The sequence below is a fragment of the Stegostoma tigrinum genome, chromosome 10 (genome assembly GCF_030684315.1).
Source record: "Stegostoma tigrinum isolate sSteTig4 chromosome 10, sSteTig4.hap1, whole genome shotgun sequence".
NCBI classification, from domain to species: Eukaryota; Metazoa; Chordata; class Chondrichthyes; order Orectolobiformes; family Stegostomatidae; genus Stegostoma; species Stegostoma tigrinum.
In genome coordinates this window covers 57,549,647-57,570,848 of record NC_081363.1, presented here as the reverse complement: position 1 = coordinate 57,570,848, position 21,202 = coordinate 57,549,647, and positions in this window count along the sequence as shown.

Below are 21,202 nucleotides of genomic sequence, written 5' to 3'. Positions count from 1 at the left end.
AATTTCAGAAAGCTATAAAGTACCTAAACAAAAGACGTTGTTCTGTAAACACCAATTGAAAATGCACTTCACTTGAACAGAATAGATGTCAAGATGGTTGTGAATAGAGAATTAAAATGGTTGACAGATTGAATTTCAGGGACACGTTTGAGGGCTGCAGGGGATATCCCACAAAACGAAGGCATTGGGCAGGTTTTCCTTCATTGGTCAGAACTTTGAGTAGGAATTGGGATGTCATGTTGTTGAGGCCACTTTTAAAATATCGCCTTCTGTTCTGATCTCCCTGCCAAAGGAAACATGCTGTTAAACTTGAAAGGGCTCAGAAAAGACATACAAGGCTGTTGTCAGGATTAGACTGTTTGAGTTTAAGTGGGAGCCATTGCTTTCCTGGATTATAGGAGACTAAGGGGTGACTTTATAGATGTTTAGAAAATCAATGAGAGGTATGGATAGGATGAATAGCCAAGGTTTGTTCACAGGAAAGGGAGTCTAAAACCAGAGGGCATAGGCTTAATATGAGAGGGAAACGATTTAAAAGGGACCTGAGGGGCAACTTTTTCATGGGGACAGTGGTGCAATGCTTGGAATGAGCTGCCAGAGGAGGAGGAGGAGGAGGTGGTGGAGGCAGGTTTGTTACAACATTTAAAAGTCACGTAGATGCATGCATGAATAGGAAGAGTTTAGAGGAATATGGGTCAAATAATGGCAGATGGGACTAGACCAGTTTCAGATATCTGGTTGGTGCGGACAAGTTACCGAAGAGTCTGTTTCAATGCTGTATAACTCTTTGACCCTATAATCCGTATTTAGTTTTGCCAGGATACAATAGACCACATCGTGAGCAGGGAATGGCAAGTTGCTAAAATGAAAGAAGTCTAGTTTCTATGATATTGCACATGCTAAATATCAGGTTTGTTCAGAGTTCCAAATTTCATTTAATTGCGAGCAATTTCAGTAACATTAATGGAATAGGTGTGCTATCTATTATTTCTTCTGATGTGTAGTATATGTGCTTTCCTTTACTGGCTTCCATTTCTGGCTTGCATGCCATACAGCATGCAGAGGATGTTGACAAATTTGAGGGAACCCAAATTCTAGAAGGATACACATAAGCCATCATGATTGATTGAGTCAAAGACTTCCATGAAGCTAAAAAAAACTGTACATGTGGCCACTGAAAACAAGCAAGCGAATATAGTAGGTAGTTAGAAAGGCAAATTATATGATTGCCCTTCTTGTTGGAGGGTTTGAACTGAGGAGTAAGGATATCTTACAGCAGCTGTGTTGGGCCTTGTTGAGACCGTGCCTAGAGTACTGTCATTAGCTTTGCTGTCCCTAAGGGAAGAAAAGATATATTTATTCTCATCACTAGAGAAGTAATATCAGACAAACGAATGTGGCTAAAGGCAGATCAGTCCCTGATCATGATGCTTTGCATTCTCAAATTCCTAGAAAATGTAGCTGCAGAGATAGTGATGTAATTTTCCAAAATTCCTTTGATTTTGGAGATGTGCCGAAGGACTGGAAAATTGCTAAGGTGACACCCATATTCAAAATGGAAGAGATGCAAAAGTGGGTAACTCTAGGTCAATTTGCCCAACATTTATAGTTGGAAAAATTTGGAATAAATTATTGAGGAAGCAATAGCAGCACATTTTGAAAATCCTAATTTCATTGAGCCAAATCCGCATGGTTTCATGAAAGGGAAACCATGTCTATTCTAATGTATTAGTTTTTTGACGAAGTCTGAACCAGAGGAGACCCAGTCAATGTGGTGTATGGACATCCAGAAGGAGTTTGACAAGGGACCTCTCAAAAGGTTAAATCAAATGTTAAGAATCCTCAGTGTTAATAGTAGTATATTGGCATGGATGGAGAATTGGTTGATGGCAGCAAACAGCAATAAGGGCCTCTCCTTCAGGGAGCAACCTGTAATCAGTGTGGTTCCACGGGAATTAGTGCTAGGATATCAATTGTTATATTAATAACTTGGAGTAAGGAAGCATTTGTATGGAAGCCAAATTTGCAAATGACTCAAAAATAGGTGGAAAGACAAGTTGAAAGAGCAATGAAAATAGTTTACAGAACAATATTGATCAGTTAAGTGAGTGGGCAAAATGTTGCCAAATGGAATGTAATGTGGGAAAATGTGAAGTTGTTTATTTCCAAAGGGAGAACAAAAGTATTATTTAAATAGAGAAAAATTGTAGAATGCTGCAAAACAAAGGGATTTTGGAGAACTTCTGCATGAAACACGGAAAGCTGCATATGCAGCAGGTGATCAGAAAGGTTAATGGAATGTTGGCCCTTATTTCAAAGGGTTTGGAGTGTAAAGTAGACAAATCCTATTGCAGCTGTACAAGGTGCTGGTGAGACCACATTTACAGTACTATGAGCAGTTTTGTTCATTAAAGAAAATACATAACATCATTAGCAGCAGGTCAGATGTTCCCCAGAATTATTCCTGGAATGGATGCATTGTCTTAGGAGGAAAAGCTAAACCAGTTGGTAGATGACTTACTGGAATTTAGAAGAATGAGAGGCGATCTCATCACTTGATGGTAAATTCTGAGGATGTTACCCTCATGGGAGAGTTGAGGATCAGAGGGCATAATCTCAGAATAAAGGGGCACCAACTTAAGGCTGAAATGAGGGGGAATTTCCTCAATGTTAAGTGTCTTTGGAACTCATCTCAGAGAGCTGCAGGTGCAGAGTCGTTGTTTATATTTAAGGCTTAGCTTGCCTTATGATTTGTTGGGGAATCAATATTCCTGGGGGAAAAGCAGGAAAGTGGACATGTGTGTCAAATTAGCTATGATCCTGCTGAATGATGGAGATGGCCAAATGGCAAGCATTTCTTATCGTCTTGAGAATTGTAATGAAGTTTCATTGATCTGGGATGGCAGGTTTGTCATATGATGAGGGACTGGCCAAATTGCGCATGTTCTTATTGCAGTTGGCAAGTATGGGAGGGGATATATTCAAATTTACAAAGTGCTAACAGGCTGAATAGACTGGATGGAGATATGCTTTTTGCCCTGCCTGGGGGATCCAAAATGGGATCATACTCTCAGGATACGCAGTGGACCATATTGGACTGAGGTGAGACGTTTCTTCACTCAAATGGTGAGGAGGGCTGTGGAGGCAAAGCCACTGAATATAATTAAGAAATAAATGGTAGTTTTCTGAAAGCTGAAGGTGTCAAGATATATGAGAGAGAGCAGAAGTATGGCGTTGAGATAGAGGATCAATCTTGATCATGTTGAATATTGGAGCAGGCTGATAAAGATCTTCTGAACTGAGTCTTCGTTTGACCCCCAGGTTCTCTTTGGGTGCTTGGAAAGCTGTAAGCACTTAAGCATTTATCTCAGCAGACAGCATGTATAGTCCTCTTGCTTAAGTTACAGGATATTTTGGAAAAGCGGTTTTGATCCACTGCTAAAATCAAATTAATTTCTGACCTTAAAGAAGTCGTCACCTTCATAGAACCTAAAAGCCGAATTGTTGGCTTTTTAGAATCCATAGTCCAATATTTTATTAAAATAGAAAACTTATAATACCTTTAATTGATTTGTTATGATTCCAGTTAATGTTATTACTGGAAAAATTAGATAACAGACTGAAATCTGGCTTGATAGATCGTATTTTATTTTTCTTTTGGTTTTAATGAGATGGTCTTTCACTGAAATTCACACTCATGCAATGATGCAGGTTTGGGTTTAACAATAAAACAAAAGTTTATTATGTAAAAGAAGTGCAGATAGAATAAAGCAAGCTACTTCCATATACCATAGATTTAAGATAAATTATATTACATACAGTGCCAGTAATTCCAACTGCATCCCATTACGGTGTGCAAACAGCAGAGAGAATTCCCTTGCCCATCCCACAACTTACCTGTGTCTTCAATTACTGGTCCCAAGAATCTGATAGCCTCATTCTTGGTTTGTCATATAAGTGAGCTTTGACTTGATCAGCTTAATATGACCCTTGTAGGATTTTAACCAAACATTTATAGTTTGTAACTTTCAATCTGAGCTCCTTATACTTGTTGCCTATCTGTGAGACACAACAGTACATACATAGATGAAGATACAACAGAGACATTTAGAGCTCTCTAAAGCTATAATTCATTTATTAAGTACTTAAATAGCCCACACTTTTAACTACGAGAAATATCTCAATCACTGTCTTTCACTACCCTGATTTCTGTAATTAAACCAGAACATCTTTACCCAGGGGAGGTCGCTGCTGGCCTCGCTAAAACTGTTCAGTGTCTTCACCGTGCCTCTTCACATAAGGTATTTCTTATAATGTGAATCTATGAAGTATTGTTGAACAAAAAGATTTCTTCAGGCTCCTTACACACAAGTCTTTGAACCACGTGTCTTATTTGGAATGATACATACATGTGACCAATCCAGAATGTTTTGTCCAAGTGTTTGCCTTATCTCGTAGAGACAACAATTCCTGATTTCCCACAGTTTTAACTCTTAGCAGACCTGACTGACTCAGCAAAATTCCATTGACAGAATACACATTTTTAAGCCTGTTATCGCTTCTTGTTATCTTCAGCCTTATCCAACGTACTGAAGTCACATTTTTCTTAAGTCCTAAAACTACTACTTTGCACATTGAGCTTTAGCCAAGACATCTATAACATTGCTCCAAAGTGAAACTGAAAATCCCTTTCTTAACCAATGGATGCTTCCCTGTAGCCCGAAGAAAATCCATAATCTGCTATCTAAAGGTCAAATGCTCTACACTGTTTACTTTGTTTGCTTGAAAACACTCACGTATAAATAAAATTCCATTTCTTTCCAGGAAGGGTCTCTAATACTGTATTTTAAAGAAAATTGCCGTGACCACAGTTTATTTACAAGTTCTTCATTAAACCCTTTCAGGTACTCAGAAATCCCAAATCACACAAGTTCAAAATCCAAACAATTGGTGTTAAGATATGTGAAAATCATACATCTTACATCACAGGTATAATTCCTTATTTGGAATATAGTTCAAGTAAGAGATAAGTGTTTTCATACATTTTTTTGAAAATTACCTTCTTCCTTGAACCTTTATTTATGCTCCATTTTTTTCTTCCCTCAATTATTATTATGAAGCAAAATGTCCCAAGTTAATTTTTTTTAATATTATTCCTCTCTGGATTTGTATGGAAGATTCTCCTTCAAATATTAGAGTTTTGCAATGTCAACTTTGATGATTACATCACAGGTAGTTTTGCAGGATTGAAACTTCAATCCAATTTTTTTTCAAACATGCTTTAAATCTTTCCAGCTTAATTGTTATGCTGTACATTACAGAGTATAATATTCCTTTTAAAAAGCAGCAGATCATCTGGTCACTGAGCAACTGTCTAAGCAATTCAGTGGTCTATATTTAAATCTGATATAGGATAGCTCTTCCAGTCATGCAGAGACATGATCTTATTCATATGCACAACTTGGTTCCCGCATTTTCAGTGATTGCAGGATACGTGATAAATGCTTTGTAAAAAGAGTCAATTTAAACCTGTATTTTAATTTAGCAAACAATGATTACAAGTACCAAACTTTGTGAAGACAGATTCCTGTCCAATCTTATATCCATGGATGTTCTTTAATTGGTTTTTGACAAATGGGTCGCTGCATTGTCAATAATTCTTGTTAGTAATATTGCATCATGGAACAAATGTGCTGCTTTATCTAATGAACACTCAGTAGTTTTCTATTATTTTTGGTCTCACAGGCCAAGCAATATTCAGTAGTCATGGTAATAAAATGTGAGGCTGGATGAACACAGCAGGCCCAGCAGCATCTCAGGAGCACAAGAGCTGACGTTTCGGGCCTAGACCCTTCATCAGAGAGGGGGATGGGGTGAGGGTTCTGGAATAAATAGGGAGAGAGGGGGAGGCGGACGGAAGATGGAGAGAAAAGAAGATAGGTGGAGTGGAGAGTATAGGTGGGGAGGTAGGGAGGGGATAGGTCAGTCCAGGGAAGACGGACAGGTCAAGGAGGTGGGATGAGGTTAGTAGGTAGGAGATAGAGGTGTGGCTAGGGGTGGGAGGAAGGGATGGGTGAGAGGAAGAACAGGTTAGGGAGGCAGAGACAGGCTGGACTGGTTTTGGGATGCAGTGGGTGGAGGGGAAAAGCTGGGCTGGTTGTGTGGTGCAGTGGGGGGAGGGAACGGACTGGGCTGGTTTTGGGATACGGTGGGGGAAGGGGAGATTTTGAAGCTGGTGAAGTCCACATTGATACCATTGGGCTGCAGGGTTCCCAAGCGGAATATGAGTTGCTGTTCCTGCAACCTTCGGGTGGCATCATTGTGGCACTGCAGGAGGCCCATGATGGACATGTCATCTAAAGAATGGGAGGGGGAGTGGAAATGGTTTGCGACTGGGAGGTGCAGTTGTTTATTGCGAACCGAGCGGAGGTGTTCTGCAAAGCCGTACCCAAGCCTCCGCTTGGTTTCCCCAATTCAGTAGTCATGACTTCTGAGAGTGTTCTAGACCAGTTGCATGAATTCTGCTCTTGCACATTATTTTCAAAAACAGGCTCTGATGATTCAATTTCTGAGGAACTGATTCATTCACCCTGAGGGCAAAAACTAAGGGAAAAGGTATAAATTACTTCATTCAATATGCTCACTGCAAGATTCCAAAGAATGTGTCCTGAACAACATTTGAAGGAAAGAGAAAGTAGTTGCTACATAAGGAGCCTTGTAAATATGCTGAAACAAAATTAGGAAATAACTTCTCAGTATTCTTTACTTAGCTGCTGTGTTATTTTCTTCTTTACAGTATTTAAAGACAGTTGTGATTTTATGAAACTTTTAAATCTACCTGTTTTATTTATTCTTGTCATGTGGGTCAGACTGGCAAGACAGCAGTCATTCTCCACCTCAAGTTTCTTTGGCAAAAGTCAAACTCCTCAGTCTGAGTTCTGTCAAAAATTAGCTAAGTGTCAGTTTTGAGGAATTGCATTGAAATATTTTCTCCATGATCTCCAGTGACTTAGAACCCCAATTTGATCACGGGGACATGGCAGATGGGTTGGTGGAAAGGGAGACAGTAAGAGGAGACTATGGCTATAGACTCTGCGACTCTTCTGACTGAAGTTGCCATCACCTAAGTTCGGCTAATGGCCGACCAGTCTTTCAATTGTATGTAGCTTCCATGTTCAAATGCCCTCACCCATCCCACCCCATGCCCTCTGCACTTCCAACTCAGGTCACCACACCACCTTTCCCATTAATTGTTGTGCCAGCCACTTTTATCTCACTCAATTCCTCCCTCTGTTTCAAGAAGAAAACAGCACAATAGGGCAAACAGACTGACGACAGGTCGTGTGGTGCCCAACGTTCAACTCTTTACCTCTATGAGGACAGGATCCTTGCCTTAGCAGAGAGGATCCTGACTATTCATGTTGTAATGCCAAGACTTTCATGTCCTGGCAACAAGTATGATTCATTTTTAAGTGCTGCGCTGCACTCCCATTATAAGAATTGTGAATGTATTTTTAACCTGCCCAAACCCCTAACCGTATTTCACAACTCATTCTCACATGTCTCTAGCAGCTGCCATTGGCTTCTGCGTAGTCTCCACTGTGAAGAGATCAACCTCCCAGGACATCATCTCCTATAGGACATCTGAGCAAGGAATCACAGATCACTCAAGAAACACCAACAAGGCGGTCTCCTGCACCCTTGACCAGCTCGGATGCTGACACCTCAGTAGGTCGATTAGAGTTGAGAAGTCATTCTGTTCAACACACCACGGGCATAATTCCATAGCTGGTCTCGGAAGAACCAGACACCTGCTCAGCCCAAGACAAAAGAGGATCCCATGGTGTCAGCCATTCATCATGCCATTAAAATGTACAAGCAAATTCAAGTACTGCCGGCATGTATTTCAGAGGCACTTGGGAAAATGACGAAATCCGTCGCACTATCTATACCATACTCGCAGGCATGTGTGTTCTTGCCCTTTTTGATAGTTCAGTGGCAGAACTGGAGACCCAAGTCCAATGCAGTAATTACCGTGGATATGCGCATATACCTATACTCAATCAATCTAGCCATTGGTACTCAGTAGGGTGAAGCCACTAGACACCCAGTCAGAGGAGGGACTATTGCAAATCCCCCGGCGGTCTTCTCTTGGACAATCCAGCAGTGCCAAACTCCTTCTCATCACCTTGTCAACCATGTGAAAGTTCAAGCCAAGGAGGCTGAACCTGCATCTAGGCTGGATACTCTCAACATTTGAACCCTGTAGTACCACAAATGCCACCTGTCCAAAATCCCAAAGTCAACAGTCTCATGAGAGGCAGGTTCCCTCCATCCTAGTTGCAGACCAGAAACTGCTCAAGACAAGATGGAAGGGAAGGACATAAGATAGTGGAGCAGAAATAGGCCATTTGGCCCATTGAGTCTGTTCTGCCATTCAATAATACCTGATATATTTCTCAACCCTGCCTTTTCCCTGTTATTCTTGATCAAGAATCTATCTCTAAAATACACCCAATGACTTGGCCTTTACAATCTTCTGTGGCAATTTGTTATACAGATTAACCACCCTTTGCTGAAGAAATTTATCCTAATCTTAGTTCTAAAGGGTTACTCCTTTACGCTAAGGCTGTGCCTTTGGGTCCTAATCTCTCCCAGTATTGAAAACATCTTCCCTACATCCTACATATCCAGACATTTTAGAATTCTGTAATTTACAATGAGATCCACCGTCATCCTTCTAAACTCCAGAGAGTATAGACCCAGAATCCTCAACCAATCTTCATATGACAAGCCCTTCTTCTCCAGGAATAAACACAGGAGTTGCTGGAAAAGCTTATCAGGTCTGGCAGCGTCCAGGCAGGAAAATTAGAATTAACATTTTGGGCCCAGTGACCCTTCCTCAGAACTGATGCCAGCTGGGAAAATGTCGGTTTATATGCAGAGGGTGGGGCGGGGGGATGTAAGGAGTAAATGATAAGTAGGGTAGAGAATACTGAGCAAGGTCTCAGAAGAACCTTTGTGCCTCAGATTTCTGAAGGCTTTCCCCATTTAGAAAATTGTCTACACCTCTATTATTTCATAACCTCACTTCTTATTATTCCATCTACCACTTTGTCCACTCTCCTAGGCTGTCCAAATCCTTCTGCAGCCTCCCTGCTTCCTCAACACCACCGGTCCATCCACTTATCTTTGTGTAATCTGCAAATTTAGCAACATGTTCTCTCTCTCTGCTCCTTCATTCAGATTGTTAATATATAATGTGAATGGTTGTTGTCTCAACAATGACCTCTGAAAAACTCCACTAGTCACCAGCTGCTAGACCAGTTAATCCCTACTCTGCCTTCTGCCAGTCAGCTAATCCTCTATTTATGACACTACTTTGCCCCTAGCACCATGGGCTCACGTCTTATTTAGAAGCCTCCCCAGGGTAAAAAAAAATGGTGGAAATCGATTTCAAATATTTCATTACATTTTTACATGCTTGTTCACTTTTCTTCATCAGCTTTGTGAGCACTTGGGGGCAGCATGGTGGCACAGTGGTTAGCACTAATGCCTCTTCAGCGCCAGGGACCCAGGTTCAATTCCACTTTTGGGCAACTGTCTATGTGGAGTTTGCACATTCTCCCTTTGCCTGTGTGGGTTTCCTCCGGGTGCTCCAGTTTCCTCCCACAATCCAAAGATATACAGGCTAGGTGGATTGGTTATGCTAAATTGCCCGTAGTGTTTAGGGATGTGAAGATTAGGTAGGTTATAGGGAGATGGGTCTGGGTGGGATGCTCTGAGGGTCAGTGTGGACTTGTTGGGCCAAAGGGCCTGTTTCCACACTGTAGGGATTCTATGACTCTAAGTAAAGCAAAAGGGGTTAGCTAACCTTAGCCATCCATTCTAACCCTGTCTGAGCAATAGCTGCCTTTACATATGGGGAACATGAGGAAAACACTGCAAATGCATCTGCCCATGACTCTACTGGTAAGAGTGGCCCCTGCATAGTCCTGTCTTCACATTGACAATACCCTCCATTGTGCTGTGTGCGCCACTAGTACTACGTTAAATGGGACAGACTTCGAACAGACCTAGCAACTCATGGTTACTGGGCATTTATGAGGCGTTATTGGCCATCAACAGCAGCAGAATTGTACTCCAACACTATATGTGACCTCATTGCTTGGCATATCCCCCACATCAAGCCAGGGAACAATCCTGGTTCAATAGAGAGTGTAGGAGAGCATGCCACAAGCAGCATCAGCATACCTAAAAGTGAGTTATCAACCTGTGAAGCTATCAGACAAGACTATATGCCTGCCACACAGGATAAGGAGCAAGCGATGGAGCGAAGCATTCCCACGACCAACAGATCAGATCTGCAGTCCTGCCACATTCAGTCATGAATGGTGATCGACAATTAAACAACTCACCAGAGGAGGAATATCTACAGGTGTGCCCATCCTCAATGATGGAAGAATCCAACACATTAGTGCAAAAGATAGGGCTGAAGCATTTGCAGAAATCTTAAGCCAGAAGTACTAGAATAAACTATCTCTGTGTCCTCCAGTGGTCCACTGCATCACAGATACCAGTCTTCAGCCAATTCAATTCACATCACATGCTATAAGAAATCGTTGGAGGCACTGGATACTGCAAAGTTTAAGGGCCTTAACAATATTCCAGCAATAGTACTGAGGACCTGTGCACCAGAACTTTCGAGTCCAACAGCCAAGCTCTTCCAGTACAGTAGCAACACTGGCAGCTACCCGAAAAATGTGGAAAATTTTCCAGGTACATCCGTACAGAAATAACAAGGCAAATCCAAACTGGCCAATTACCGCCCCATCAGTCTACTCTTCATCATCTATAAAATGATGGAAGGGTGTCATCAACAGTGCAATCCAGCACCAGCTGCTCAGCAATAACTTGCTGTGTCATGCCCCATTTGGATTCTACCAGGGGCACTCAGCCCCCAACCTCGTTACAGCCTTGGTTCAAACATGGAGAAAAGAACTGGATTCCAGAGTTAAGGTGAGAGTGACAGCCCTTGACATCAAGACGGCATTTGACGGAGTGGTATCAAGGAGTCTGAGCAAAACTGGAATCAATGGATATTGAGGGCAAACTCTCCACTGGTAATAGTCACACCTGTCACATAGGGAGATAGTTGTGGTTGTTGGAGGTCAGTCAGTTCACGTCCAGGAGATCTCTGTAGGAATTCTTCAGGGTTGTTTCCAATGCCCAATCATCAGCTGCTTCACTAATGACTTCCCCTTCACCATAAGGTCAGAAGTAGCGATGCGCAATTATCAGCAAACAATATTTAGCAGAATTCACAACTGCTCAGATACTGAAGCAGCCCATGTTCAAATGAAAAAAAAACTCTACAATATCCAAGTTTGCACTGACAAGTGGCAAGTAACATTCACGTCTCACAAATAAGTGCGATGACCACCTTTAATCAGAGGCAGTCTTATCACACCTTGACATCCAATGGTGTTAACAACACTGAAAGCCCAACATTCAACATGTTATGGGATTACCGTTAACTGAACTCTCAACTGGAATTGCCTCATAAACTCAGTCGCTGCAAGAGCAGGTCAGAGACTAAAAATACTGCGGACAATAACTTATACCCTGACTTGCCAAAGCCTGTCCACCATCTGCAAAATCCTCAAGCTTGACACCATCCAGGACAAAGCAGCCTGCTTGATTAGTACCACTTGCACAAGCATCCATCCCTGCACCATCAGCACTGAGTCACAGCATCATCTACTATCTACAAGATGCAATGCAGAAATTCACCAAACGTCCTGAGACAGTACCTTCCACACCAACAACCACTTCCATTTAGAAGGACAAAGACGTCAGATTTGTGGAAACACCACCACCTGAAAGTTCCCCTTCAAGCCACTCACTATACTGACTTGGAAATATATCACTGTTCCTTCAAAGTCGCTGGGTCAAAATTCTTGAACCTACACATGTGGGCTACAGCAGTTCAAGAAGGCAGCTCACTACCACCCTCTCAACTAGGGATGAGCCAGCCAGCAATGTCCACTACCAACAAATGAATCAAAACAAAAATCCCTTGACTGACTGGTCTAACACTGACAATCTTGGAGGAGTAATACCACCAGGTGAGTGACTAGAATCCTGACTGATTTCTGTGCAATTTCCCAAATGACTTGCTGTTAATCCTGAATCTGGTAGCACCGAACATATAGACTGACTGTGGCCCAGTTCCTGAACTGGAGTGACTCTGATCAGCCCAAATATGTGACTGACTGTGTTCATGCTCCTGGACTGATTTTAATTCAGACAAATGTGAGGTGCTGCATTTTGGGAAGGAAAGTCAGGGCAGGACTTATACACTTAATAGTAAGGTTGCTGAACAAAGAGACTTGAGAGTGCAGGTTCATAGTTTCTTGAAAGTGCAGTCACAGGTAGATAGGATAGTGAAGACGAAGTTTGGTAAGCTGCCTTTATTGATCTGTGCATCAAGTATAGGAGTTGGGAGATGATGTTGTGACTGCACGGGACATTAGTTAGACCACTATTGGAATACTGTATGCAATTGTACACCCACTCTCCACTCCCGTAGGAAGGATGTTGTGAAACCTGAAAGCGCTCAGAAAAGATTTACAAGGATGTTGCCGGGATTGGAGAGTTTGACATATAGGGAGAGCCTGAAAATGCTGGGGCCATTTTTCCTGGAATGTTAGAGGCTGAGACATAACTTTATAAAGATTCATCTTGAGGGGCATGAATGGAGTAAATAGACAAGGTCTTTTCCCTAGGATTGGAGAGTCTAGGACTAGAGGGGATAGGTTTAAAGTGAGAAGGGAAAGATTTAAAGGGGACCTAAGGAGCAACCTTTTCAAACACAGGGTCGTGTCTGTGTGTAGAATGAGCTGCCAGAGGAAGTAGTGGAGGCTGCTATAATTATAACATCTAAAAGGCATCTGGGTGTGTATATGAACAGGAAGTGTTTAGAGGAATATGGGCCAAATGCTGGCAAATGGGACTCAATTTCTTTAGGATATCTGGTCGGCATGGCTGAGTTGGACTGGGGTCCTTTACCTTGGGTGGAAAATAGATTTTTTTGTGATGTTGAGAATGCCACTTTTCTGGTCAGACCATATTTTTCCAAACAACGTGCTATTGTTAATGTCATTCAGAATCTGGGAGATTTCCAACCGTGGCATAAGAGTCACATATAGATCAAGTGGAGGCACCAGGTAAATTTTCTGAATGACTCGAGTAAACCAGTTGGATTTTTACGACAATTTGGCATTTAACACTGCTGTCTTTTTTTGGTGTCATTCCACAAAGATTTATTGATTTGCTCAATTACTCATATGTGAGAGTTCACCTTGGGGTTATTGGGGCTGTACCAAATTGCTCTGCTTAAGTTTTGCAGGTTTTTAACAAAGGAATTGATTGTCACAGAGCAGGCCAAAAGCTAGGAATCCTGCAGTGAGTAACTCAGGTCTTGACTCCTCAAACCCTGTGCACTATCTACAAGGCACAAGTTAAGAGTGATAAATGCAACTTCAGCCATCTAAACAAAGCTTTTGATTGGCATCACATCTACAAACATCCACTCCCTACAACACTGATATAGTAGCGGCAGTGTGTACCATCTACAAGATGCACTGCAGAAGTTCACCAAGGCTCCTCATTCGACACCTTCTAGACTTGTGACCACTTTCATCAAGAAACAAAAGCAGTAGAAATGTGGGATGCCACCAACTGCAAGTTCCCCTGCAAACCACTCACTGTCCTGACTTTAGTGTCACTCAGTCAAAATCCTGGAACTCCCTCCCTAATACTATTGGGCATCTACCTATGACTGCAGTGGTTCAAGAAAGTACCTCATCACCACCTTCTCAAGGTCAATTAGTGGCAGGCGATAAATTCTGGCCCTGCTAGTATTGTCACATTGTATGAAGGAATTTTGAAGTTTTATAATTGCAATAAAAGTTTGTCGCGTAATTTAGTCCTTCAGGTCATCCCTACTTTTATAAAAGTAACTTTCCTTATTATCTTTAGGTCAGAGGATTTTACCTCATCTTGACTTTCAGTCTCAAAATCTTCTTTCCAAAGACCCCAGCCAGGACAGGATCAAGTCAACTCTACTGTTGTTAGTTTCCAATAGAGTTTCAGCAGTTGCCCAAAATCCCCAAAATATCCTGCAGTATCCAAATAATCCCTGCCATCTAATGACAATTATCCTGAAACAACACATTGTTCACTAGGAAAAGATGGAATCATGTTCCTAGCAAAGATAGAACAGGTTAATATCAATGTATTCACAAAATTTCAAAAGATTACCGAGAACTTCAAGCACAAAAACTATACTGCAAGTACCATGATTGAGTGAGGTAGCATCATATCTACAAAATGGAAACATAAACCTGACATCTCAAATAATTTATTTGCACGCGCTGAATCAAATTGGTTGACCTCAACAACGGAGAGGGACAGAAAACTAACCACCTACATCTTCTGTTGTGAGGATATTTTATTTGAAATATTAATTTTGAAATATCATTGACTGGACATTTATATATTTCCTGGATATTTTGGAAAGAAGACTTTGCAAAGAAGAAGAGCTGGCGAGAGAAGGCAAAAATGTTGCATCTGCAAAGAACACAAGCTTCTCAACTGGAGTCAGTAAGTCTTCAATACTTTCAAAGAGGCGAGTTAACCTTCGGCTGTGTGCAATAAAGCTATTGGATTGGAACATAGAAAGTCAGCAATATAACTTGCGTTGAAAAATAGGCTTCACCCTCTCTGATTTTATTTTGAATCTTATATCGTCAAAGTGTATGATTTGAAAGCCTGTTGAACGCCTTCATCACCGCAAGTTAACAGTTTCTAAGAAGAGTTCAAAATCTACATCATTGTCTTCAGAAAAGTGAATTCAGTTAGCCATATCTGATCCAAGAAGACATCTAGTTCCAGTAGCCTGCATGCAAAGTGACTTTGGCTACAGACTAACGTTTGGACAGTCTCCAAATAATTCTTTTTCTTGAATATAGCTGTTACTCAACCTAAGTACTTTTAAGATAATGCTCTGGAAGTTGTCCGTGTGAGTTATTTTTCTTGAAATGGAGTTGTATATATTTATAGGTTAAATATTTTATTAGTAATTTTTATATCTTTGCTTGACTAAGTTTAAGTTACGATAAACTTGTTCTGTTTCTAACAGTAGGAACTTGTTTCTGATGCTGAACTGTATATAGCCTGATATAGCCACACAACTCTCAGTGTCTCCTCCCTTTTTAAATTCATACCTTTGTGTCACCAGTGGAGGAGTAGGACAAGAAAAGGAATAAGTTCAGCCCTTCTAACTGGAATATCAACATTTAAATTTCCAAAAATATTGTAAATCCTGAAGGTTAGACTACCAGATGCAGGAAAACTTTGATATCTTTGATTTGAACTTTGATCTCTGGCCTCTGCATAATCAGATCCAAATTGTCTACACAGTATGGATACACAATTTTCAGAGTAAGGGAATGATGATGGACAAAATTAGGGGCAAATTAAAACTTCAGGGCACCATCCATTATTAATTTACATTCCTTTTTGCCCAGAGTTTGAGATTGATAAGGATAATCTTGCTGTGTTAAATGGAATCATTATACATAGTATGATCACTTGTGCAATTGGTGATTTAATGATACTTGATCACATTAAACAGGCAGCATGGTTCTTGCGATGAACATTCCAACAAACTGTCACTTTGCAGGCAAACAAAGCCTGGAAAAAGAGGAAATGAGTATCATTGACTTTGGTAAGATGACCAAACAGAGGGGCAGTACATGAATTTCCTGAGAGTTTTAAATTGATGAATGGTATTTTGCATAATACCTATGACAGTAACTAAAACTGAAAGGGCAATCTTCGAGAAAACCATCACATTGTGGAGTGAGCGGTTGCGATAGAATATGGAGAAAATGCAGAAATGTAGTAGCAAAGGGGAATTCCAGAATCGGAGAGCAAACTTGATTTATCCAACTCTCAGAAGTCCAAAACAATATGTTAGCTCATAAATGTCGGGGAAGGGACATCACAAAACAGGGATAAAGTGTTTGAACAACCTTATTTTGTGGTTTACTTATTTATATGGAAGAAATGTAAATCCAATGAAGGGCAATTAAGAGATAGATTAAAGAACAATTCCAGTGCCTTGTTTCACAATGATGTGGAGGTGCCAGTGTTAGGCTAGAGTGGACAAGCTGAGAAATCACACAATACCAGGTTATACTCCAACAAGTTTATTTGAAAGACAAGCTTTCAGAGCCTCAGTCCTTCTTCAGGTGTTAGTGAGAGAGGCACTATCAGATCCAGAATTTATAAGTAAAAGATCAAAGGTTCACCCCGTTGAGGAGAATGCCCCAAGGCATTGTATATTGGCGAAACCATGCAGACATTACAACAATGGATGAATGGACACCATGCAACAATCACCAGACAGGAATGTTCCCTCCCATTCAACGTCAGAACTTTGGGTAAACGTCCTTCAAGGTGGACTGGGGATACAGAACAACACAGGGTTGCTGAGCAGAGGCTGATAGCCAAGTTTGGTATCCAGGAGGACTACCTTAACCAAGATCTTGGGTTCATGTCACACTACAGGTGACCCCCACACTATACATTCCCGCACATGCATACATTCACACATACTCATTCACATAAACACACACACACACAGTCTCTTTCCCACACGCACCCTCTCTTCTGCCCTTTGCACACATTCACACACTCTCCCCACCCCTTGCACACACTCTCACTCCCTCCCCACCTTGCACACACACACACTCCCCCCGCATGCACACACACTCTCTCCCCCCCTCGCACACACACACACTCTATCTCCCCCTCACGCATATGCTCACACTCTGTCCCCCTTGCACACACACTCACTCTGTCTCCTGTCCTCACTCTCATACACCTACACCCACACCCACACTTTCTCCCCCTTCACACACACTTTCACTCTCCCCTCCTCGCGCACACACTCTCCCTTCCCCCTCACTCACCCCCAACACACAAATTCTCCCTCTGTGCACGTGTGCACACACACACACACACACACACATGTGAACCTACGGGTGAATTTGTAATTGCAGCTACATTCTATTTACTTCAAATAGCACACAACTTACAGATAGTCAGTCAATATGGTGTTTTATAAATTCCTATTTGAGAAATAAAACCAGTCTGACTCCAAACTAAAACACAAACAGATTCTAAACTAGGTCTCACACCAAACATTTATTATCTGATCTAAAGTGTCACCTATTCTTTACACTGATAGAACCTTTATTTCTCTCAGGACATTGAATTGAATGGAATTTAGGGATTTACATATTCATATGAATCAATTAAAGCCTTATAACTGATTAAAGATTTAACAGCATCTTAGGTTTGTTTAGTACATCCTCATCAATTGTGTGAACCTTTGATTTTTACTTGTAAATTCTGTGTCTGATACTACCTCTCTCATTAACACCTAAAAAAGGACTGAGGCTCTGAAAGCTTGTGTTTTCAAATAAACCTGTTGGACTATAGCCTGGTGTCATGTGATTTCTGACCTTGTTTCAGAATACTATCTCTGTGAACTTGTCACTCTGCCCCAACCCAAATGTTTCACTCTGCTGAAGCCAGAATCTATTTCCTGCCTGATTCATTTTCTATAATTCCTCTCTTAGTTCATTTTGTTCATTCGATCTACCTCCCTCTTATTAGTCCTGTCCCTGCTCCACCGTCGTTCCAGACATTTCATGGTTATGATGAATCATTCCACTTCTTCAAGTACAGTCTTACCCCCTGTCATCTGCTGCCATCATCCCCTGTTCAAAATCCATTGTTAGCCCCTCTAATGTTGCAAACTGCAGATCATCCCTAAACTTCCTTTACTTTCCAATTAGTTGATCATGGTATTATGCACTTACAGAAGCAGGATGGCCTTTGAACTTCTGCAGGCTGTTATGCCATTTAATAAGTTTGTGTTTAATATGATTATTACCTCAAGTTAGCTTTCCTGCCTACACTTGATACCCTTTGGCTCCCTTGTTAGTCAGGATTCAGTTGTCCTCTTGAAAAATCAGTGACTCTGCCTGTGATAACAAGGTGAAGAACTGGATAAACACAACACGTCAAGCAGCATCAGAGCTGACATTTCGGGCCTAGACCCTTCTTCACAATTCAGGTCTGCCTGTACTGCTTTCTAGGAGAGTGTTCCACAGAGCCACAATACTTTAAAAGAAAGAAAGAACTTTTATCTCTGTCTAAAATGGGAGACTTTCTATTTTTCAATGGTGCTGTTAGTTCTTCAAGTAATAAGGAGAAATGTCCTCTCAGTATTCATTCTTTAAGTCCCCTCAGGACTTTGTAAAATGTAATAAAGAAGAGGTGGTCCTTTCATAGAATCCCTACAGTGTGGAAACAGGCCCTTTGGCCCAAAATGTCTACACTGACACTCAGAGCATCCCAGATGGACCCATCCCCCTAATCGACATATCCCTGAACACTGTGGTCAATTGACCTAACCTGCACATTTTTGGATTATGGGAGGAAATCCACACAGACATGGGCAGAATGTGCAAACTCCACACAGACAGTTGCTTGAGGGTGGAATTGAACCTAGGGTCCTGGTGCTGTATGGCAGCAATACTAACCACTGAGCTACTGTGCTGGCCCCAAATGGTATCCAATGATATTTCATGGTAATATCACTGGAAGTTGACATAACAGTTGCTGAAGTTTAAATTCAATTACTCAAATCTGGAGTTAAAAACTGGTCTTAGTTGTAATAAGTATGGAATTATCATAGATTGTTGTAAACACCCTTCAGGTTCACTAATACTATTTAAGGAACAATATCTGCCTACTTGTGACTCCTGATGCATTATAATGTGACTGACTCTTAACTGACCTTTGAAATGGTCTAGCAAGCCACTTAACTTAAGGTCAATTAGAGATCAGCAACAAATGTTGCTGTTGCCACAAATGCCCACTCTCATAAAAAAGTAAAGCAGTTTTGAAATTCTTTTAAATTCCAATGATACAGATCCAACCTGACCTACATCTCCTCATAAGCTAACTTCTCATCCTACAAATTAGTTGATGAAACCTAAAATACAATAAATGCAATTATATCCTTTTTTAAATTAGGAAAGCAAAACTCTACATAATAGTCTAGATGTATTTTCAAAAAATTCCTGTACAGTTATAGAAGATCTCTACTTGTATATTCCATTCCCTTTGCAGTAAGCCACAACATTCCATTTTCCTTATTGATCACTTGATTGTAACTGCGTACTAATTTTGTGTGACTTATACACCAGGACACCCATTTAGAAACATAGAAAATAGAAGCAGGTTTAAGCCACTTGGTCTGTTGAGCCTATTCTGCCATTCAATATGATTGTAGCCGATCATCCAACTCAGTACCAAGATGCTGCTTGGCCTTTTGTGTTCATCCAGCTCTACACTTTGTTATCTTGGTATCCTGTTCCTGATTTCTCTATTTAATTCGTTTAGCATGAATAATTTTTCTAATGGCATCTTGAAAACATTCAATGGTTTAGCCTAAATTGGCTTTAGTGGTAAAGAGTTCCACAGGCTCATCACTCTGGCTGAAGAAATTTCTTGTCATCTCAGTTCTAAATGGCTAATTCAACATTTTTACTCTGGTTCTGGGCTCCCCAGTAATTGGGAGCATCCTTCCTGCATTTCCTCTGTCTGATCCTGTTATAATTTCTCCATTTCTATGGGATTTCCCTTTCATTCTTCTAAATCTCAGTAAATATTGTCCTAACCATTCCAGTGTCTCATCATATATAAGTCTTGTCATCTCACAAATTAGTCTGGAAGAAATTCAGTGCACTCCCTCCTCGCCAGAACATCCTTCCTCAGATAAGATATTCAAAACTACACACAGTACTGCGGTGTGGACTCACCAAGGCCCTGTGCAATTCCAGCCAAACATCCCTGCTTTTATATTCAAATCCCCTCGCTATGAAGGCCAATGTACCAATTGCCTTCTTCACCGTCAACTGCACCTGCATGTGTATTTTCAGTGACTGTGGTGCAAAGTTTCATTGCACTTTCTCCTTTCCCAATCTACTGCCATTCAGATAATAATTGTCCTTCTTGTTTTTACTGTCAAAGTCGATAAACTCACATTTTTACATATTTCACCCAACCTGCCATGCATTTGACCAGCCAGTCAACTTGTTCAAATCACACCAAGGCATTTCTGCATCCTCCTAGTTCACCCATCCACTCAATTTTGTGTCACCTACAATCTTGGAGGTATTAAATTTAGTTTCCTCAATTACATTATTAATAAAGATTAAGCACTGATCCCTTGCATAACTTATTATCGACAAGATGTACTGCAGAAATTCACCAAAGATCCTCAGACAGTGCTTTCCAAACCCATGGCCACTTCCTTCTAGAACAAGGACAGCAAGATATGTGGGAACACTACCACCTTCAGTTCTGAGGAAGGGTCACCGGACCTGAGGCATTAACTGTGATTTTTTTTTCTTCACAGATGCTGCCAGACCTGTTGAGCTTCTCCAGCAACTTCTTTTTGTGTTACTGATTTACAGCATCCGCAGTTCTTTCACATTTTGTTTTCTACCATCTTCAAGCTCCCTTCCAAGCCACTCACTATCCTGACTTGGAAATATTTTGCTGTTCCTTCACTGTTACTGGGTCAAAGTGCTAGAATTCCCATCCTAATGTCATTGTGGGTTAACCCACAGCAGTTGGACAGCAGCAGCTCAAGAAAGCAGCTCATCATCACCTTCTCAAGGGCAGTTAGAGACAGGCAATAAATGCTGGCCAGCCAGTGACACCGATGTCCCACAAATGAATATAAAAAAAACCATCAGCCACAGCTTACTGCGTGGAAAAGGACCCAATTATTTCTACTCTCTGCCTCCTGTCTGCTAACCAATTCTCTATCTATGTTGGTACATGACAACAAATCTGATACACTCTTATGCGAAACCTTATCAAAACCCTCTCACAGTCCAGAATCCAGTTGTTCCTCTTATCGATTCTACTAGTTACATCTTGAAAAAATGTAATAGGTTTGTCAACCATGGTTTTCCTTTTGTAAATTGTACTGGCTCTGTTCAATCCTGTCACTGTTTTCCAAGTGTTCCATGATTAAATTTTTTCT